Consider the following 23,766-nt stretch of genomic DNA (forward strand, 5'->3'; position numbering starts at 1 on the left):
GAGGGCCATAATTAGGATAGGCAGTGAGTGGCAATGTAGGATGGACAAAAGCACCATGGGGTGGTCATCATGGGGAGGTCAGGAAACACGGAGTGGCAATATAGGATAGTTTTCTGAAAAACATCATGCGGTGGTGCGCATTGTAAGGGTTTCTAACAAGCCATTCACTAGTAGGAGTGAGAAAAACATCACGGGGTGGTGTGAATCAGATGTTCTGAATTAGGATAGGCAGTGAGTACAATGTAGGATGGAGAAAAGCACCACGGGATGGTCAGCACCGGGAGGTCAGGAAACATGCATTGGCAATGTAGGATAGGTTTGTGAAAAACATCGCAGGGTGGTGCGCATTGTAAGGCTTTCTAACAGGGCATTCACTAGTAGGAGTGAGAAAAACATAACGGGGTGGTGTGAATTGGAGGGCCTGAATTTGGATAGGCAGTGAGTGGTAACGTAAAATGGAGAAAAGCACCTCGGTGTGGTCAGTATGGGGAGGTGAGGAAACATGCAGTGGCAATGTAGGATAGGTTTCTGAAAAACATCGCGGGGTGGTGCGCATTATAAGGGTGTCTAACAGGCCATTCACTAGTAGGAGTGAGAAATACATTACGGGGTGGTGTGAATCGGAGGGCCTGAATAAAGTTAGACAGTGATTGGCAATGTAGGATGGAGAAAAGCACCACGGGTTGGTGAGCATGGGGAGGTGAGGAAACATGCAGTGGCAATGTAGGATAGGTTTCTGAAAAAAAGAGTGGGGTCGTGCGCATTGTAAGGGTTTCTAACAGGCCATTCACTAGTAGGAGTGAGAAAAACATCACGGCGTGGTGTGAATCGGAAGGCCTGAATTAGGATAGGCAGTGAGGGCAATGTAGGATGGAGAAAAGCACCACGGGGTGGTTATCATGGGGATGTCAGGAAACATGCAGTGGCAATGTAGGTTAGTTTTCTGAAAAACATCACGGTGTGGTGTGGATTGTAAGGGTTTCTAACTGTCCATTCCCTAGTAGGATTGAGAAAAATATAATGTGCTGGTGTGAATTGGAGGGCCTGAATCAGGATAGGCAGTGAGTGGCAATGTAGGATGGAGAAAAGCACCACAGCATGGTCAGAATAGTGAGGTCAGGAAACATGCAGTGGCAATGTAGGATAGGTTTCTGATAAACATCGTGGGGTAGTGCACATTGTAAGGGTCTCTAACGTGCCATTCACTAGTAGGAGTGAGAAATACATCATTGTGTGGTGTGAATCGGAGAGCCTGAATCAAGATAGATAGTGAGTGGCAATGTAGGATGGAGAAAAGCACCACGGGTTGGTGTGCATAGGGAGGTCAGGAAACATGCAATGGCAATGTAGGATAGATTTCGGAATATCATCGCCGGGTGGTGGGCATTGTAATGGTTTGTAGCAGGCCATTCACTAGTAGGAGTGAGAAAAACATCAAGCGGTGGTGTGAATCGTAGGGCCTGAATTAGGATAGGCAGTGAGTGGCAATGAAGAATGGAGAAAAGCACCAAGGGGTGGTCAACATGGGGAGGTCAGGTAACATGCAATGGCAATGTAGGATAGGTTTCTGAAAAACATCACGGGGTGGTGAGAATTGTAAGGCTTTCTAACAAGCCATTCACAAGTAGGAGTGAAAAAAACATCACAGGGTGGTGTGAATCAGAGGGCTTCAATTAGGATAGGCTGTCAATGGCAATGTAGGATGGGGAAAAGCACCACGGGTTTGTCAGCATGGGGAGGCAAGGAAACATGCAGTGGCAATATAGAATAGGTTTCTAATAAACATCGCTGTGTGGTGCGCATTGTAAGGGTTTCTAACAGGCCATTCACTAGTAGGAGGGAGAAAAACATCACGGGTGGTGTGAATTAGTTGTTCTGAATTAGGATAGGCAGTGAATGGCAATGTAGGATGCAGAAAAGCACCACGGGGTGGTCAGCATGGGCAGGTCTGGAAACATGCATTGGCAATGTAGGATAGGTTTCTGAAAAACATCACCGGGTGGTGCGCATTGTAAAGGTATCTAAAAGGCCATTCACTAGTAGGATAGAGAAAAATATCACGGGGTGGTGTGAATGGAGGGCATGAATTAGGATAGGCAGTGAGGGGCAATGAAAAATGGAGAAAAGCACCATGGTATTGTTAGCATGGGGAGGTCAGGAAACTTGCAGTTGCAATGTAGGATAGGTTTCTGAAAAACATCGCGGGGTGGTTCGCATTTTAAGAGTTTGTAGCAGGCCATTCACTAGTAGGAGTGAGAAAAACATCAAGGGGTGGTGTGAATCGGAGGGCTTGAATTAGGATAGGCAGTGAGTGGCAATGAAGAATGGAGAAAAGCATCACGGGGTGGTCGACATTGGGAGGTCAGGAAACATGCAGTGGCAAAGTAGGATAGGTTTCTGAAAAACATCGCGGGGTCGTGCACATTGTAAGGATTTCTAACAGGCCGTTATCTAGTACGAGTGAGAACAACATCAGGGGGTGGTGTGAATCCAAGGGCCTGAATTAGGATAGGCATTTAGTGGCAATGTATAATGGAGAAAAGCACCAGAGTGTGTTCAGCATGGGGAGGTGAGGAAACACGCAGTGGCAATGTAGGATAGGTTTCTGAAAAAAAAAATGCGGGGTGGTGCGCATTGTAAGGGTTTCCAACAGGCCATTCACTAGTAGGAGAGAGAAAAACATCACGGGGTGGTGTGAATCGGAGGGCCATAATTAGGATAGGCAGTGAGTGGCAATGTAGGATGGACAAAAGCACCATGGGGTGGTCATCATGGGGAGGTCAGGAAACACGGAGTGGCAATATAGGATAGTTTTCTGAAAAACATCATGCGGTGGTGCGCATTGTAAGGGTTTCTAACAAGCCATTCACTAGTAGGAGTGAGAAAAACATCACGGGGTGGTGTGAATCAGATGTTCTGAATTAGGATAGGCAGTGAGTACAATGTAGGATGGAGAAAAGCACCACGGGATGGTCAGCACCGGGAGGTCAGGAAACATGCATTGGCAATGTAGGATAGGTTTGTGAAAAACATCGCAGGGTGGTGCGCATTGTAAGGCTTTCTAAAAGGCCATTCACTAGTAGCAGTGAGAAATACATCATGTTGTGGTGTGAATCGGAGGGCCTGAATCAACATAGACAGTGAGTGGCAATGTCGGATGGAGAAAAGCACCACGGGGTGGTCAGAATGGCGAGGTCAGGAAACATGCAGTAGCAATGTAGGATACGTTTCTGAAAAACATAGCGGGGTGGTGCTCATTGCAAGGGTTTCTAAAAGGCCTTTAACTAGTAGGAGTGAGAAATACATCATGGTGTGGTGTGAATTGGAGGGCCTGAATTAGAATAAGCATTGAGTGTCAATGCACGATGGAGAAAAGCACCACAGGGTGGTGAGCATGGCGAGGTGAGGAAACATGCAGTGGCAATGTAGGATAGGTTTCTGAAAAAAAAATGTGGGGTGGTGCGCATTGTAACGGTTTCTAACAGGCCATTCACTAGTAGGAGTGAGAAAAACATCACGGGGTGGTGTGAATCAGAAAGCCTGATTTAGGATAGGCAGTGAGTGCAATGTAGGATGGAGAAAAGCACCACGGGGTGGTCAACATGGAGAGGTCAGGAAACATGCAATGGCAATGTAGGATAGGTTTGTGAAAAACATCGAGGGGTGGTGCACATTGTAAGGGTTGCAAACAAGCCATTCACTAGTAGGAGTGAGAAAAACATCACAGGGTGGTGTGAATCGGAGTGCCTGAATTACGATAGGCAGTGAGTGGCAATGTAGAATGGAGAAAAGCACCACGGGTTGGTGAGCATGGTGAGGTCAGGAAACATGCGATGGCAATGTAGGATAGGTTTCTGTAAAACATCGCAGGTGTTGAGCATTGTAAGGGTTTCTAACAGGCCATTTACTAGTAGGAGTGAGAAAAACATCACGAGGTGGTTTGAATCAGATGCTCTGAATTAGGATAGGCAGTGAGTGGCAATGTAAAATGGAAAAAACACCAAGGAGTGGTCAGCATGTGGAGGTCAGGAAACATGAGGTGGCAATGTAGGATAGGATTCTGAAAAACATCGCTGGGTGGTGCGCAATGTAAGGGTTTCTAACAGTCAATTCACTAGTAGAAGTGAGAAAAACATCACGGGTGGTGTGAATTGGAGGGCCTCAATTAGGATAGGCAGTGAGTGGCAATGTAGGATAGAGAAAAGCACCATGGGGTGGTCATCATGGTGAGGTCAGGAAACATGCAGTGGCAATGTAGGATAATTCGTTGAAAAACATCACGGAGTGGTGCGCATTGTAATTGTTTCTAACTGGCCATTCACTAGTAGGAGTGAGAAAAACATCACGGGTGGTGTGAATCAGATGTTCTGAATTAGGATAGGCAGTGAGTGGCAATGTAGGATGGAGAAAAGCAGCACGGGGGGGTCAGCATTGGGAGGTTTGGAAACATGCATTGGCAATGTTGGATAGGTTTCTGAAAAACATCGCCGGGTGGTGCGCATTGTAAGGCTTTCTAACAGGGCATTCACTAGTAGGAGTGAGCAAAACATAACGGGGTGGTGTGAATCGGAGTGCCTGAATTTGGATAGGCAGTGAGTGGTAACGTAAAATGGAGAAAAGCACCTTGGTGTGATCAGTATGGGGAGGTGAGGAAACATGCAGTGGCAATGTTGGATAGGTTTCCGGAAAACATCGCGGGGCGGTGCGCATTATAAGGGTTTCTAACAGGCCATTCACAAGTAGGAGGGAGAAAAATATAACGGAGTGGTGTGAATCGGAGGGCCTGATTCAGGATAGGCAGTGAGTGGCAATGTAGGATGGAAAAAAGCACCACGGGTTGGTCAGGATGGGGAGGTCAGGAAACATGCAGTGGCAATGCAGGATCGGTTTCTGAAAAACATCGCGGGGTTGGGCGCATTGTAAGGATATCTAACAGGCCATTCACTAGTAGGAGTGAGAAATACATCATGGTGTGGTGTGAATCGGAGGGCCTGAATCAAGTTAGACAGTGATTGGCAATGTAGGATGGAGAAAAGCACCATGGGTTGGGGAGCATGGGGAGGTCAGGAAACATGCAGTGGCAATGTAGGATAGTTTTCTGAAAAACATCACGGGGTGGTGCGCATTGTAATGGTTTCTATGAGGACATTCACTAGTAGGAGTGAGAAAAACATCACAGCGAGGTTTGAATCAGGGCCTGTATCAGGATAGGCAGTGAGTGGCAATGTAGGATGGAGAAAAGCACCACAGTGTGGTCAGCATGGGGAGGTCAGGAAACATGCAGTGTCAATGTAGGATAGGTTTCTGAAAAACATCTCGGGTGGTGAGAATTGTAAGGGTTTCTAACAGGGCATTCACTGGAAGGAGTGAGAAAAAGATCACGGGGTGGTGTTAATCGAACGGCCTGAATTATGATAGGCAGTGTGTTGCAATGTAGGAAGGAGAAAAGCACCATGGGGTGATCAGCACGGGGAGGTCAGGAAACATGCAGTGGCAATGTAGGACAGGTTTCTGAAAAACATCGGGGGGGTGGGGCCCATTGTAAGGCTTTCTAAAAGGGCATTCACTAGTAGCAGTGAGAAATACATCATGTTGTGGTGTGAATCGGAGGGCCTGAATCAACATAGACAGTGAGTGGCAATGTCGGATGGAGAAAAGCACCACGGGGTGGTCAGCATGGCGAGGTCAGGAAACATGCAGTAGCAATGTAGGATAGGTTTCTGAAAAACATAGCGGGGTGGTGCTCATTGCAAGGGTTTCTAAAAGGAATTTAACTAGTAGGAGTGAGAAATACATCATGGTGTGGTGTGAATCGGAGGGCCTGAATTAGAATAAGCATTGAGTGTCAATGCAGGATGGAAAAAAGCACCACAGGGTGGTGAGCATGGGGAGGTGAGGAAACATGCAGTGGCAATGTAGGATAGGTTTCTGAAAAAAAAATGTGGGGTTGTGCGCATTGTAACGGTTTCTAACAGGCCATTCACTAGTAGAAATGAGAAAAGCATCACGGGGTGGTGTGAATCAGAAAGCCTGAATTAGTATAGGCAGTGAGTGGCAATGTAGGATGGAGAAAAGCACCACGGGGTGGTTGTCATGGGGATGTCAGGAAACATGCAGTGGCAATGTAGGATTATTTTCTGAAAATCATCACGGGGTGGTGCGGATTGTAAGGGTTTCTAACTGGCCATTCACTAGGAGGAGTGAGAAAAACATCACGGGGTCGTGTGAATCAGATGTTCTGAATGAGGATAGGCAGTGAGTGCAATGTAGGATGGAGAAAAGCACCACGGGTTGGTGAGCATTTTGAGGTCAGGAAACATGAAATGGCAGTGGAGGATAGGTTTCTGAAAAACATCGCAGGGTTGTGCACATTGTAAGGGTTTGTAGCAGGCCATTCACTATTAGGAGTGAGAAAATCGTCTCGGGGTGGTGTGAATCGGAGGGCCTGAATTAGGATAGGCACTGAGTGGCAATGCAGGATAGAGAAAAGCACCACGGGGTGGTCAGCATGGGGAGGTCAGGAAACATACAGTGTCAATGTAGGATAGGTTTCTGAAAAACATCGCGGGGTGGTGCGCATCGTAACGGTTTCTAACAGGCCATTCACTAGTAGGAGTGAGTAAAACATCACAGCTTGGTTTGAATCAGAGGGCCTGAATCAGGATAGGTAGTGAGTGGCAATGTAGGATGGAGAAAAGCCCCACGGTGTGGTCAGCATGGGGAAGTCAGGAAACATGCAGTGTCAATGTAGGATAGGTTTCTGAAAAACATCGTGGGTGTTGAGAATTGTAAGGTTTTCTAACAGGGCATTCACTGGAAGGATTGAGAAAAAGATCAAGGGGTGATGTGAATCGAAGGGCCTGAATTATGATAGGCAGTGTGTGGCAATGTAGGAAGGAGAAAAGCACCATGGGGTGGTCAGCATGGGGAGGTCAGGAAACATACAGTGGCAATGTAGGATAGGTTTCTGAAAAACATATGGGGGTGGTGCGCATTGTTAGTGTTTGTAACAGGCCATTCACTAGGAGAAGTGATAAAAACATCACAGGGTGGTGTGAATCGGAGGGCCTGAATCACGATAGGCAGTGAGTGGCAATGTAGGATGGAGAAAAGCACCATGGCGTGGTCAAGATGGTGAGGTCAGGAAATATGCAGTGGCAATGTAGGATAGGTTTCTGAAAAACATCGCCGGGTGGTGCGCATTGTAAGGTTTTCTAACAGGGCATTCACTAGTAGGAGTGAGAAAAATATAACAGAGTGGTGTGAATCAGAGTGCCTGATTCAGGATAGGCAGTGAGTGGCAATGTAGGATGGAGAAAAGCACCAAGGGGTGGTCAGGGTGGGGAGGTCAGGAAACATGCAGTGGCAATGCAGGATCGGTTTCTGTAAAACATCGCGGGGTTGGACGCTTTGAAAGGGTATCTAACAGGCCATTCACTAGAAGGAGTGAAAAATACATCATGGTGTGGTGTGAATCGAAGGGCCTGAATCAAGTTAGACAGTGATTGGCAATGTAGGATGGAGAAAAGCACCATGGGTTGGTGAGCATGTGGATGTCAGGAAACATGCAGTGGCAATGTAGGATAGGTTTCTGAAAAACATCGCGGGGTAGTGCGCATTGTAACTGTTTCTAACAGGCCATTCACTAGTAGGAGTGAGAAAAACATCACAGCGTGGTTTGAATCAGAGGTCCTGAATCAGGATAGGCAGTGAGTATCAATGTATGATGGAGAAACGCACCACGGTGTGGTCAGCATTGGGAGGTCAGGAAACATGCAGTGTCAATGTAGGATAGGTTTCTGTAAAACATCGCGGGTGGTGAGAATCGTAAAGGTTTCTAATAGGGCATTCAGTGGAAGGAGTGAGAAAAAGAATACGGGGTGGTGTGAATCGAAGGGCCTGAATTATGATAGGCAGTGTGTGGCAATGTAGGAATGAGAAAAGCACCATGGGGTGGTCAGCATGGGGAGGTCAGGAAACATGCAGTGGCAATGTAGGACAGGTTTCTGAAAAACATCGGGGGGTGGTGTGCATTGTTAGTGTTTCTAACAGGCCATTCACTAGGAGAAGTTATAAAAACATCACAGGGTGGTGTGAATCAGAGGGCCTGAATCAGGATAGGCAGTGAGTGGCAATGTAGGATGGAGAAAAGCACCATGGCGTGGTCAAGATGGTGAGGTCAGGAAATATGCAGTGGCAATGTAGGATAGGTTTCTGAAAAACATCGGGGGGTGGGGCCCATTGTAAGGGTTTCTAACAGACCATTCACTAGTAGCAGTGAGAAATACATCATGTTGTGGTGTGAATCGGAGGGCTTGAATCAAGTTAGACAGTGAGTGGCAATGTCGGATGGAGAAAAGCACCACGTGGTGGTCAGCATGGGGAGGTCAGGAAACATGCAGTAGCAATGTAGGATAGGTTTCTGAAAAACATCGCGGGGTGGTGCTCATTGCAAGGGTTTCTAAAAGGCCTTTAACTAGTAGGAGTGAGAAATACATCATGGTGTGGTGTGAATCGGAGGGCCTGAATTAGAATAAGCATTGAGTGTCAATGCAGGATGGAGAAAAGCACCACAGGGTGGTCAGCATGGGGAGGTGAGGAAACATGCCGTGGCAATGTAGGATAGGTTTCTGAAAATAAATGTGGGGTGGTGCACTTTGTAAGGGTTTCTAACAGGCCATTCACTAGTAGGAGTGAGAAAAACATCACGGGGTCGTGTGAATCAGATGTTCTGAGTTAGGATAGGCAGTGAGTGCATTGTAGGATGGAGAAAAGCACCACGGGGTGGTCAGCATGGGGAGTTCAGGAAACATGCATTGGCAATGTAGGATACGTATCTGAAAAACATCGCCGGGTGTTGCGCATTGTAAGGCTTTCTAACAGGCCATTCACTAGTAGGAGTGAGAAAAACATCACGGGGTGGTGTAAATTGGAGGGCCTGTATTAGGATAGGCAGTGAGTGGCAATGAAGAATGCAGAAAAGCACCACGGGGTGGTCAACATGGGGAGGTCAGCAAAAATGCAATGGCAATGTTGGATAGGTTTCTGAAAAACATTGCGGGGTGGTGCGCACTGTAACGCTTTCTAACAAGCCATTCACAAGTAGGAGTGAAAAAACATCACGGGGTGGTGTGAATCGGAGGGCCTGAATTAGGATAGGCACTGAGTGGCAATGAAGAATGGAGAAAAGCACCACGGGTTGGTGAGCATGGTGTGGTCAGGAAACATAAAATGGCAGTGTAGGATAGGTTTCTGAAAAACATCGCAGGGTTGTGCACATTGTAAGGGTTTGTAGCAGGCCACTCACTTTAGGAGTGACATAATCATCTCGGGGGGTTGTGAATCGGAGTGCCTGAATTAGGATAGGCACTGAGTGGCAATGAAGAATGGAGAAAAGCACCACGGGGTGGTCAACATGCGGAGGTCAGGAAACATGCAATGGCAATGTAGGATAGGTTTCTGAAAAACATCGAGGGGTGGTGCACATTGTAAGGGTTGCAAACAGGCCATTCACTAGTAGGAGTGAGAAAAACATCACGGGGTGGTGTGAATCAGATGTTCTGAATTAAGATAGGCAGTGAGTGGCAATGTAGGATGGAGAAAAACACCACGGGGTGGTCAGCATGGGGAGGTCAGGAAACATGCATTGGCAATGTAGGATAGGTTTCTGAAAAACATAGCCGGGTGGTGCGCATTGTAAGGCTTTATAACAGGCCATTCACTAGAAGCAGTGAGAAAAACATCACAGGGTGGTGTGAATCGGAGGGCCTGAATTAGGATAGGCAGTGAGTGGCAATGTAGCATAGAGAAAAGCGCAACGGGGTGGTCAGCATGGGGAGGTCAGGAAACATGCAGTGGGAATGTAGGATAGTTTTCTGAAATATATCGCGGTGTGCTGCGCATTGTAAGGATTTCTAACAGGCCATTCACTAGATGAAGTGAGAAAAACATCACAGGGTGGTTTGAATCGGAGGGCCTGAATCAAGATAGACAGTGAGTGGCAATGTCAGCTTGAGAAAAGCACCATGGGGTGTTTAGCATGTGGATGTCAGGAAACATGCAGTGGCAATATAGGATAGGGTTCTGAAAAACATCGCAGTGTGGTGCTCATTGTAAGGGTTTCCAAAGGATCTTTCACGAGTAGGAGTGGGAAAAACATCACTGGGTGGTGTGAATCGGAGGGCCTGAATCAGGATAGGCCGTGAGTGGCAATTAAGAATGGAGAAAAGCACAACGGGGTGGTCAGGATGGGGAGGTCAGGAAACATGCAGTGGCAATGTAGCACAGCTTTCTGAAAAACATCGCTCGGTAGTGCGGATTGTAAGGCTTTCTAACAGGCCATTCACTAGTAGGAGTGAGAAATACATCATGGTGTGGTGTGAATCGGAGGGCCTGAATCAAGATAGACAGTGAGTGGCAATGTAGGATGGAGAAAATCACCACGGGTTGGTGAGCATGGGGAGGTCAGGAAACATGCAATGGCAATGTAGGATAGGTTTCTGAAAAACATCGCCGGGTGGTGCGCATAGTAAGGCTTTCTAACAGGGCATTCACTAGTAGGAGTGAGCAAAACATAATGGGGAGGTGTGAATCGGAGGCCCTGAATTTGGATAGGGAGTGAGTGGTAACGTAAAATGGAATAAAGCACCTCGGTGTGGTCAGAATGGGGAGGTGAGGAAACATGCAGTGGCAATGTAGGATAGGTTTCTGGAAAATATCGTGGGGTGGTGCGCATTATAAGGGTTTCTAACAGGCCATTCACAAGTAGGTGTGAGAAAAATATAACAGAGTGGTGTGAATCGGAGGGCATGATTCAGGATAGGCAGTGAGTGGCAATGTAGGATGGAGAAAAGCACCACGGGTTGGTCAGGATGGGGAGGTCAGGAAACATGCAGTGGCAATGCAGGATCGGTTTCTGAAAAACATCGCGGGGTTCGGCGCATTGTAAGGATATCTAACAGGCCATTCACTAGTAGGAGTGAGAAATACATCATGGTGTTGTGTGAATCGGAGGGCCTGAATCAAGTTATACAGTGATTGGCAATGTAGGATGGAGAAAAGCACCACGGGTTGGTGAGCATGGGGAGTTCAGGAAACATGCAGTGGCAAGTAGGATAGTTTTCTGAAAAACATCACGGGTTGGTGCGCATTGTAGGGGTTTCTAACAGGCCATTCACTAGTAGGAGTGAGAAATACATCACGGGGTGGTGTGAAGCGGAAGGCTTGAATCAGAATAGGCAGTGAGTGGCAATGTAGGATGGAGAAAAGCACCACGGCACGGTCAGCATGAGGAGGTCTGGAAACATGCATTGACAATGTAGGATAGGTTTCTGAAAAACATCGCCAGGTGGTGTGCGTTGTACCGCTTTCTAACAGGCCATTCACTAGTAGGAGTGAGAAAAACATCACGGGGTGGTGTGAATCGGAGGGCCTGATTTAGGATAGGCAGTGAGTGGCAATGCAGGATAGAGAAAAGCACCACGGTGTGGTCAGCATGTGGAGGTCAGGAAACATGCAGTGGCAATGTAGGATAGGTTTCTGAAAAACATCGCGGGGTGGTGCGCATTGTAACGGTTTCTAACAGGCCATTCACTAGTAGGAGTTAGAAAAACATCACAGCGTGGTTTGAATCAGAGGGCCTGAGTCAGGATAGGCAGTGAGTGGCAATGTAGGATGGAGAAAAGCACCACGGTGTGGTCAGCATGGGGAGGTCAGGAAACATGCAGTGTCAATGTACGATAGGTTTCTGAAAAACATCGCGGGTGGTGAGAATTGTAAAGGTTTCTAACAGGGCATTCACTGGAAGGAGTGAGAAAAAGATCACGGGGTGGTGTGAATCGAAGGGCCTGAATTATGATAGGCAGTGAGTGGCAAGGTAGGAAGGAGAAAAGCATCATGGGGTGGTCAGCATGGGGAGATCAGGAAAAATGCAGTGGCAATGTAGGACAGGTTTCTGAAAAACATCGGGGGGTGGTGCGCATTGTTAGTGTTTCTAACAGGCCATTCACTAGAAGAAGTTATAAAAACATCACAGGGTGGTGTGAATTGGAGGGCCTGAATCAGGATAGGCAGTGAGTGGCAATATAGGATGGAGAAAAGCACCATGGCGTGGTCAAGATGGTGAGGTCAGGAAACATGCAGTGGCAATGTAGGATAGCTTTCTGAAAAACATCACTCGGTAGTGCGGATTGTAAGGCTTTCTAACAGGCCATTCACTAGTCGCACTGAGAAATACATCATGGTGTGGTGTGAATCGGAGGGCCTGAATCAAGATAGACAGTGAGTGGCAATGTAGGATGCAGAAAAGCACCACGGGTTGGTGAGCATGGGGAGGTCAGGAAACATGCAATTGCAATGTAGGATAGGTTTCTGAAAAACATCGCAGGGTGGTGCGCATAGTAAGGATTTCTAACATGCCATTCACAACTAGGAGTGAAAAAAACATCACGGGATGGTTTGAATCAGAGGGCCTGAATTAGGATAGGCTGTGAGTGGCAATGTAAGATGGAGAAAAGCACCAGGGGTTTGTCAGCATGGGGAGGCAAGGAAACATGCAGTGGCAATGTAGAATAGGTTTCTGATAAACATCGCTGGGTGTTGCGAATTGTAAGTGTTTCTAACAGGCCATTCACTAGTAGGAGTGAGAAAAACATCACGCGTGGTGTGAATTGGAGGGCCTAAATTAGGATAGGCAGTGAGTGGCAAGGCAGGATAGAGAAAAGCACCATGGTGTGGTCAGCATGGGGAGGTCAGGAAACATGCAGTGTCAGTGTAGGATAGGTTTCTGAAAAACATCGCGGGGTGGTGCGCATCGTAACGGTTTCTAACAGGCCATTCACTAGTAGGAGTGAGTAAAACATCACAGCATGGTTTGAATCAGAGGGCCTGAATCAGGATAGGCAGTGAGTGGTAATGTAGGATGGAGAAAAGCACCACGGGGTGGTCAGCATGGGGAGGTCTGGAAACATGCAGTGTCAATGTAGGATAGGTTTCTATAAAACATCTGGCGTGGTGCGCATTGTTAGTGTTTCTAACAGGCAATTCACTAGGAGAAGTCATAAAAAGCATCGCAGGGTGGTGTGAATCGGAGGGCCTGAATCAGGATAGGAAGTGAGTGGCATGTAGGATGGAGAAAAGCACCATGGCGTGGTCAAGATGGTGAGGTCAGGAAACATGCAGTGGCAATGTAGGATAGGTTTCTGAAAAACATCGCCGGGTGGTGCGCATTATAAGGCTTTCTAACAGGGCATTCACTAGTAGGGGTGAGAAAAACATCATGGGGTGGTGTGAATCGGAGAGCTTCAATTTGAATAGGCAGTGAGTGCTAACGTAAAATGGAGAAAAGCACCTCGGTGTGGTCAGTATGGGGAGCTGAGGAAACATGCAGTGGCAACGTAGGATAGGTTTCTGGAAAACATCGCGGGGTGGTGCGCATTATAAGGGTTTCTAAAAGGTCATTCACTATTAGGAGTGAGAAAAATATAATGGAGTGGTGTGAATCGCAGGGCCTGATTCAGGGTAGGCAGTGAGTGGCAATGTAGGATGGAGAAAAGCACCACGGGGTGCTCAGGATGGGGAGGTCAGGAAACATGCAGTGGCAATGCAGGATCGGTTTCTGAAAAACATCGCGGGGTTGGGCACATTGTAAGGGTATCTAACAGGCCATTCTCTATTAGGAGTGAGAAATACATCATGGTGTGGTGTGAATCAGAGGGCCTGAATCAAGTTAGACAGTGATTGGCTATGTAGGATGGAGAAAAGCACCACGGGTTGGTGAGCATGGGGATGTCAGGAAACATGCAGTGGCAATGTAGGATAGTTTTCTGAAAAACATCACGGGGTGGTGCGCATTGTAAGAGTTTCTAACAGGCCATTCACTAGTAGGAGTGACAAATACATCAAGGGGTGGTGTGAATCGTAAGGCTTGAATCAGTATACGCAGTGAGTGGCAATGTAGGATGGGGAAAAGCACCACGGCACGGTCAGCATGTGGAGGTCTGGAAACATGCATTGACAATGCAGGATAGGTTTCTGAAAAACATCGCCAGGTGGTGCACATTGTAACGGTTTCTAACCGGCCATTCACTAGTATGATTGAGAAAAATATCACGGGGTGGTGTGAATCGGAGGGACTTAATTAGAATAGGCAGTGAGTGGCAATGCAGGATAGAGAAAAGCACCATGGTGTGGTCAGCATGGGGAGGTCAGGAAACATGCAGTGGCAATGTAGGATAGGTTTCAGAAAAACATCGTAGGTGTTGAGCATTGTAAGTGTTTCTAACAGGCCATTCACTAGTAGGAGTGAGAAAAACATCACGGGGTGGTTTGAATCAGATGCTCTGAATTAGGATAGGCAGTGAGTGGCAATGTAGGATGGAGAAAAGCACCACAGGGTGGTCAGCATGGGGAGGTGAGGAAACATGCAGTGGCAATGTAGGATAGGTTTCTGAAAAAAAAATGTGGGGTGGTGCGCATTGTAAGGGTTTCTAACAGGCAATTCACGAGTAGGAGTGGGAAAAACATCACGGGGTCGTGTGAATCAGATGTTCTGAATTAGGATAGGCAGTGAGTGCAATGTAGGATATAGAAAAGCACCACGGGGTGGTCATCATGGGGAGGTCAGGAAACATGCAGTGGCAATGTAGGATAATTTTTTGAAAAACATCACGGAGTGGTGCGCATTGTTAGGGTTTCTAACTGGCCATTCACTAGTAGGAGTGAGAAAAACATCACGGGTGGTGTGAATCAGATGTTCTGAATTAGGATATGCAGTGAGTGGAAATGTAGGTTGGAGAAAAGCACCATGGGGTGGTCACTATGGGGAGGTCTGGAAACATGCATGGGCAATGTAGGATAGGTTTCTGAAAAACATCGCCGGGTGGTGCGCTTGTAAGGCTTTCTAACAGGGCATTCACTGGAAGGAGTGAGAAAAACATAACGGGGTGGTGTGAATCAGAGGGCCTGAATTTGGATAGGCAGTGAGTGGTAACGTAAAATGGAGAAAAGCACCTCAGTTTGGTCAGTATGGGGAGGTGAGGAAAAATGCAGTGGCAATGTAGGATAGGTTTCTGGAAAACATCGCGGGGTAGTGCGCATTATAATGGTTTCTAACAGGCCATTCACTAGATGAAGTGAGAAAAACATCACAGGGTGGTGTGAATCGGAGGGCCAGAATCAGGATAGGCAGTGAGTGGCAATGTAGGATGGAGGAAAGCACCACGGGGTGGTCTGGATGGGGAGGTCAGGAAACATGCAGTGGCAATGTTGGATTGGATTCTAAAAAACATTGCGGGGTGGTGCGCATTGTAAGGTTTCCTAACAGGCCATTCACTAATAGGAGTGAGAAATACATCATGGTGTGGTGTGAATCGGAGGGCCAGAATTATGATAGGCAGTGAGTGGCAATGTAGGATGGAGAAAAGCACAATGGGATGGTCATCATGGGGAGGTCAGGACACATGCAGTGGCAATGTAGGATAAGTTTCTGAAAAACATCGCGGGTGGTGCGCATTGTAACCCATTCTAACAGGCCATTCACTAGTAGGAGTGAGAAAAACATGACGGAGTGGTGTGAATCGGAGGGCCTGAATCAGGATAGGCCGTGAGTGGCAATGTAGGATGGAGAAAAGCTCCACAGGTTGGTCAGTATGGAGATGTCAGGAAACATGCAGTGGCAATGTAGGATAGGTTTCTGAAAAAAATAGTGGGGTAGTGCGCATTGTAAGGGTTTCTAACAGGCCATTCACTAGTAGAAGTGAGAAATACATCATGGTGTGGTGTGAATCGGAGGGCATGAATCAAATAGACAGTGAGGGGCAATGTACGATGGAGAAAAGCACCATGGGTTGGTGAGCATTGTGAGGTCAGGAAGCATGCATTGGCAATGTAGCATAGGTTTTTGAAAAAAAAAAAGTGGGGTGGTGCGCATTGTAAGGCTTTCTAACAGGCCATTCACTAGCAGGAGTGAGTAAAACATCACGGGTGGTGTGAATCGGAGGGCCTGAATTAGGATAGGCACTGATTGGCAATGTAGGATGGAGAAAAGCACCACGGTGTGGTCAGCATGCGGAGGTCAGGAAACATGCAGTGTCAATGTAGGATAGGTTTCTGAAAAACACCGCGGGTTGGTGCGCATTGTAAGGGTTTCTTACAGGCCATTCACTAGTAGGAGTGAGAAAAACATCACAGCGTGGTTTGAATCAGAGGGCCTGAATCACTATAGACAGTAAGTGGCAATGTAGGATGGAATAAAGCACCACGGTGTGGTCAGCATGGGGAGGTCCGGACACATACAGTGGCAATGTAGGATAGGTTTCTGAAAAACATCGCGGGTGGTGAGAATTGTAAGGTTTTCTAACAGGGCATTCACTGGTAGGAGTGAGAAAAACATCACGCGGTGTTGTGAATCGGACGGCCTGAATTATTATAGGCAGTGAGTGGCAATGTAGGATGGAAAGAAGCACCACAGTGTGGTCAGCATGGAGAGGGCAGGAAACATACAGTGGCAATGTAGGATAGGTTTCTGAAAAACATCGCGGGGTGGTGCGCATTGGAAGTGTTTCTAACAGGCCATCCACTAGTAGAAGTGAGAAAAACATCACAGGGTGGTGTGAATCGGAGGGCCTGAATCAGGATAGGCAGTGAGGGGCAATGTAGGATGGAGAAAAGCACCACAGCGTGGTCAGAATAGTGAGGTCAGGAAACATGCAGTGGCAATGTAGGATAGGTTTCTGATAAACATCGTGGGGTAGTGCACATTGTAAGGGTCTCTAACGGGCCATTCACTAGTAGGAGTGAGAAATACATCATTGTGTGGTGTGAATCGGAGAGCCTGAATCAAGATAGATAGTGAGTGGCAATGTAGGATGGAGAAAAGCACCACGGGTTGGTGTGCATAGGGAGGTCAGGAAACATGCAATGGCAATGTAGGATAGATTTCGGAATATCATCGCCGGGTGGTGGGCATTGTAATGGTTTGTAGCAGGCCATTCACTAGTAGGAGTGAGAAAAACATCAAGCGGTGGTGTGAATCGTAGGGCCTGAATTAGGATAGGCAGTGAGTGGCAATGAAGAATGGAGAAAAGCACCAAGGGGTGGTCAACATGGGGAGGTCAGGTAACATGCAATGGCAATGTAGGACAGGTTTCTGAAAAACATCGAGGGGTGGTGCACATTGTAAGGGTTGTAAACAGGCCATTCACTAGTAGGAGTGAGAAAAACATCACGGGGTGGTGTGAATCGGAGGGCCTGAATTAGGATAGGCACTGAGTCGCAATGAAGAATGGAGAAAAGCACCACGGGGTGGTCAACATGGGGAGGTCAGGAAACATGCAATGGCAATGTAGGATAGGGTTCTGAAAAACATCGCAGTGTGGTGCTCATTGTAAGGGTTTCCAAAGGATCTTTCACTAGTAGGAGTGGGAAAAATATCACGGGGTGGTGTGAATCGGAGGGCCTGAATCAGGATAGGCCATGAGTGGCAATGAAGAATGGAGAAAAGCACCACGGGGTGGTTGTCATGGGGATGTCAGGAAACATGCAGTGGAAATGTAGGATAATTTTCGGAAAAACATCACGGGGTGGTGCGGATTGTAAGGGTTTCTAACTGGCCATTCACTAGTAGGAGTGAGAAAAACATCACGGGGTCGTGTGAATCAGATGTTCTGAATTAGGATAGGCAGTGAGTGCAATGTAGGATAGAGAAAAGCACCACGGGGTGGTCAGCATGGGGAGATCAGGAAACATGCATTGGCAATGTAGGATACATTTCCGAAAAACATCGCCGGGTGTTGCGCATTGTAAGGCTTTCTAACAGGCCATTCACTAGTAGGAGTGAGAAAAACATCACGGGGTGGTGTGAATCGGAGGGCCTGAATTAGGATAGGCACTGAGTGACAATGAAGAATGGAGAAAAGCACCACGGGGTGGTCAACATGGGGAGGTCAGGAAACATGCAATGGCAATGTAGGATAGGTTTCTGAAAAACATCGAGGGGTGGTGCACATTGTAAGGGTTGCAAACAGGCCATTCACTAGTAGGAGTGAGAAAAACATCACGGGGTGGTGTGAATCGGAGTGCCTGAATTAGGATAGGCAGTGAGTGGCAATGTAGAATGAAGAAAAGCACCACGGGTTGGTGAGCATGGTGAGGTCAGGAAACATGCGATGGCAATGTAGGATAGGTTTCAGAAAAACATCGCAGGTGTTGAGCATTGTAAGTGTTTCTAACAGGCCATTCACTAGTAGGAGTGAGAAAAACATCACGGGGTGGTTTGAATCAGATGCTCTGAATTAGGATAGGCAGTGAGTGGCAATGTAGGATGGAGAAAAGCACCACAGGGTGGTCAGCATGGGCAGATCAGGAAACATGCATTGGCAATGTAGGATAGGTTTCTGAAAAACATCGCCGGGTGGTGCGCATTGTAAGGCTTTATAACAGGCCATTCACTAGAAGCAGTGAGAAAAACATCACCGGGTGGTGTGAATCGGAGGGAATGAATTAGGATAGGCAGTGAGTGGCAATGTAGCATAGAGAAAAGCGCCATGGGGTGGTCAGCATGGGGAGGTCAGGAAACATGCTGTGGGAATGTAGGATATGTTTCTGAAACATATCGCGGGGTGCTGCGCATTGTAAGGGTTTCTAACAGGCCATTCACTAGATGAAGTGAGAAAAACATCAAAGGGTGGTTTGAATCGGAGGGCCTGAATCAAGATAGACAGTGAGTGGCAATGTCAGCTGGAGAAAAGCACCACGGGGTGGTTATCATGTGGATGTCAGGAAACATGCAGTGGCAATATAGGATAGGGTTCTGAAAAACATCACGGTGTGGTGCTCATTGTAAGGGTTTCCAAAGGATCTTACACTAGTAGGAGTGGGAAAAACATCACGGGGTGGTGTGAATCAGAGGGCCTGAATTAGGATAGGCAGTGAGTGGCAATGTAGCATAGAGAAAAGCGCAACGGGGTGGTCAGCATGGGGAGGTCAGGAAACATGCAGTGGGAATGTAGGATAGTTTTCTGAAATATATCGCGGTGTGCTGCGCATTGTAAGGATTTCTAACAGGCCATTCACTAGATGAAGTGAGAAAAACATCACAGGGTGGTTTGAATCGGAGGGCCTGAATCAAGATAGACAGTGAGTGGCAATGTCAGCTTGAGAAAAGCACCATGGGGTGTTTAGCATGTGGATGTCAGGAAACATGCAGTGGCAATATAGGATAGGGTTCTGAAAAACATCGCAGTGTGGTGCTCATTGTAAGGGTTTCCAAAGGATCTTTCACGAGTAGGAGTGGGAAAAACATCACTGGGTGGTGTGAATCGGAGGGCCTGAATCAGGATAGGCCGTGAGTGGCAATTAAGAATGGAGAAAAGCACAACGGGGTGGTCAGGATGGGGAGGTCAGGAAACATGCAGTGGCAATGTAGCACAGCTTTCTGAAAAACATCGCTCGGTAGTGCGGATTGTAAGGCTTTCTAACAGGCCATTCACTAGTAGGAGTGAGAAATACATCATGGTGTGGTGTGAATCGGAGGGCCTGAATCAAGATAGACAGTGAGTGGCAATGTAGGATGGAGAAAATCACCACGGGTTGGTGAGCATGGGGAGGTCAGGAAACATGCAATGGCAATGTAGGATAGGTTTCTGAAAAACATCGCCGGGTGGTGCGCATAGTAAGGCTTTCTAACAGGGCATTCACTAGTAGGAGTGAGCAAAACATAATGGGGAGGTGTGAATCGGAGGCCCTGAATTTGGATAGGGAGTGAGTGGTAACGTAAAATGGAATAAAGCACCTCGGTGTGGTCAGAATGGGGAGGTGAGGAAACATGCAGTGGCAATGTAGGATAGGTTTCTGGAAAATATCGCGGGGTGGTGCGCATTATAAGGGTTTCTAACAGGCCATTCACAAGTAGGTGTGAGAAAAATATAACAGAGTGGTGTGAATCGGAGGGCATGATTCAGGATAGGCAGTGAGTGGCAATGTAGGATGGAGAAAAGCACCACGGGTTGGTCAGGATGGGGAGGTCAGGAAACATGCAGTGGCAATGCAGGATCGGTTTCTGAAAAACATCGCGGGGTTCGGCGCATTGTAAGGATATCTAACAGGCCATTCACTAGTAGGAGTGAGAAATACATCATGGTGTTGTGTGAATCGGAGGGCCTGAATCAAGTTATACAGTGATTGGCAATGTAGGATGGAGAAAAGCACCACGGGTTGGTGAGCATGGGGAGTTCAGGAAACATGCAGTGGCAAGTAGGATAGTTTTCTGAAAAACATCACGGGTTGGTGCGCATTGTAGGGGTTTCTAACAGGCCATTCACTAGTAGGAGTGAGAAATACATCACGGGGTGGTGTGAAGCGGAAGGCTTGAATCAGAATAGGCAGTGAGTGGCAATGTAGGATGGAGAAAAGCACCACGGCACGGTCAGCATGAGGAGGTCTGGAAACATGCATTGACAATGTAGGATAGGTTTCTGAAAAACATCGCCAGGTGGTGTGCGTTGTACCGCTTTCTAACAGGCCATTCACTAGTAGGAGTGAGAAAAACATCACGGGGTGGTGTGAATCGGAGGGCCTGATTTAGGATAGGCAGTGAGTGGCAATGCAGGATAGAGAAAAGCACCACGGTGTGGTCAGCATGTGGAGGTCAGGAAACATGCAGTGTCAATGTAGGATAGGTTTCTGAAAAACATTGCGGGGTGGTGCGCATTGTAACGGTTTCTAACAGGCCATTCACTAGTAGGAGTTAGAAAAACATCACAGCGTGGTTTGCATCAGAGGGCCTGAGTCAGGATAGGCAGTGAGTGGCAATGTAGGATGGAGAAAAGCACCACGGTGTGGTCAGCATGGGGAGGTCAGGAAACATGCAGTGTCAATGTACGATAGGTTTCTGAAAAACATCGCGGGTGGTGAGAATTGTAAAGGTTTCTAACAGGGCATTCACTGGAAGGAGTGAGAAAAAGATCACGGGGTGGTGTGAATCGAAGGGCCTGAATTATGATAGGCAGTGAGTGGCAAGGTAGGAAGGAGAAAAGCATCATGGGGTGGTCAGCATGGGGAGATCAGGAAAAATGCAGTGGCAATGTAGGACAGGTTTCTGAAAAACATCGGGGGGTGGTGCGCATTGTTAGTGTTTCTAACAGGCCATTCACTAGAAGAAGTTATAAAAACATCACAGGGTGGTGTGAATTGGAGGGCCTGAATCAGGATAGGCAGTGAGTGGCAATATAGGATGGAGAAAAGCACCATGGCGTGGTCAAGATGGTGAGGTCAGGAAACATGCAGTGGCAATGTAGGATAGCTTTCTGAAAAACATCACTCGGTAGTGCGGATTGTAAGGCTTTCTAACAGGCCATTCACTAGTAGCACTGAGAAATACATCATGGTGTGGTGTGAATCGGAGGGCCTGAATCAAGATAGACAGTGAGTGGCAATGTAGGATGCAGAAAAGCACCACGGGTTGGTGAGCATGGGGAGGTCAGGAAACATGCAATTGCAATGTAGGATAGGTTTCTGAAAAACATCGCAGGGTGGTGCGCATAGTAAGGATTTCTAACATGCCATTCACAACTAGGAGTGAAAAAAACATCACGGGATGGTTTGAATCAGAGGGCCTGAATTAGGATAGGCTGTGAGTGGCAATGTAAGATCGAGAAAAGCACCAGGGGTTTGTCAGCATGGGGAGGCAAGGAAACATGCAGTGGCAATGTAGAATAGGTTTCTGATAAACATCGCTGGGTGTTGCGAATTGTAAGTGTTTCTAACAGGCCATTCACTAGTAGGAGTGAGAAAAACATCACGCGTGGTGTGAATTGGAGGGCCTAAATTAGGATAGGCAGTGAGTGGCAAGGCAGGATAGAGAAAAGCACCATGGTGTGGTCAGCATGGGGAGGTCAGGAAACATGCAGTGTCAGTGTAGGATAGGTTTCTGAAAAACATCGCGGGGTGGTGCGCATCGTAACGGTTTCTAACAGGCCATTCACTAGTAGGAGTGAGTAAAACATCACAGCATGGTTTGAATCAGAGGGCCTGAATCAGGATAGGCAGTGAGTGGTAATGTAGGATGGAGAAAAGCACCACGGGGTGGTCAGCATGGGGAGGTCTGGAAACATGCAGTGTCAATGTAGGATAGGTTTCTGAAAAACATCTGGCGTGGTGCGCATTGTTAGTGTTTCTAACAGGCAATTCACTAGGAGAAGTCATAAAAAGCATCGCAGGGTGGTGTGAATCGGAGGGCCTGAATCAGGATAGGAAGTGAGTGGCATGTAGGATGGAGAAAAGCACCATGGCGTGGTCAAGATGGTGAGGTCAGGAAACATGCAGTGGCAATGTAGGATAGGTTTCTGAAAAACATCGCCGGGTGGTGCGCATTATAAGGCTTTCTAACAGGGCATTCACTAGTAGGGGTGAGAAAAACATCATGGGGTGGTGTGAATCGGAGAGCTTCAATTTGAATAGGCAGTGAGTGCTAACGTAAAATGGAGAAAAGCACCTCGGTGTGGTCAGTATGGGGAGCTGAGGAAACATGCAGTGGCAACGTAGGATAGGTTTCTGGAAAACATCGCGGGGTGGTGCGCATTATAAGGGTTTCTAAAAGGTCATTCACTATTAGGAGTGAGAAAAATATAATGGAGTGGTGTGAATCGCAGGGCCTGATTCAGGGTAGGCAGTGAGTGGCAATGTAGGATGGAGAAAAGCACCACGGGGTGCTCAGGATGGGGAGGTCAGGAAACATGCAGTGGCAATGCAGGATCGGTTTCTGAAAAACATCGCGGGGTTGGGCACATTGTAAGGGTATCTAACAGGCCATTCTCTATTAGGAGTGAGAAATACATCATGGTGTGGTGTGAATCAGAGGGCCTGAATCAAGTTAGACAGTGATTGGCTATGTAGGATGGAGAAAAGCACCACGGGTTGGTGAGCATGGGGATGTCAGGAAACATGCAGTGGCAATGTAGGATAGTTTTCTGAAAAACATCACGGGGTGGTGCGCATTGTAAGAGTTTCTAACAGGCCATTCACTAGTAGGAGTGACAAATACATCACGGGGTGGTGTGAATCGTAAGGCTTGAATCAGTATACGCAGTGAGTGGCAATGTAGGATGGGGAAAAGCACCACGGCACGGTCAGCATGTGGAGGTCTGGAAACATGCATTGACAATGCAGGATAGGTTTCTGAAAAACATCGCCAGGTGGTGCACATTGTAACGGTTTCTAACCGGCCATTCACTAGTAGGATTGAGAAAAATATCACGGGGTGGTGTGAATCGGAGGGACTTAATTAGAATAGGCAGTGAGTGGCAATGCAGGATAGAGAAAAGCACCATGGTGTGGTCAGCATGGGGAGGTCAGGAAACATGCAGTGTCAATGTAGGATAGGTTTCTGAAAAACATCGCGGGGTGCTGGGCATCGTAATGGTTTCTAACAGGCCATTCACTAGTAGGATGAGTAAAACATCACAGCGTGGTTTGAATCAGAGGGCCTGAATCAGGGTAGGCAGTGAGTGGCAATGTAGGATGGAGAAAAGCACCACAGTGTGGTCAGCATGGGGAGGTCAGGAAACATGCAGTGTCAGTGTAGGATAGGTTTCTGAAAAACATCGCGGGTTGTGAGTATTGTAAGGGTTTCTAACAGGGCATTCACTGCAAGGAGTGAGAAAAAGATAACAGGGTGGTGTGAATTGAAGGGCCTGAATTATGATAGGCAGTGTGTGGCAATGTAGGAAGGAGAAAAGCACCATGGGGTGGTCAGAATGGGGAGGTCAGGAA

Source organism: Cavia porcellus, unplaced genomic scaffold (assembly GCF_034190915.1).
Source record: "Cavia porcellus strain 051 isolate PalLab524CR breed Dunkin Hartley unplaced genomic scaffold, mCavPor4.1 scaffold_1, whole genome shotgun sequence".
Lineage (NCBI taxonomy): Eukaryota > Metazoa > Chordata > Mammalia > Rodentia > Caviidae > Cavia > Cavia porcellus.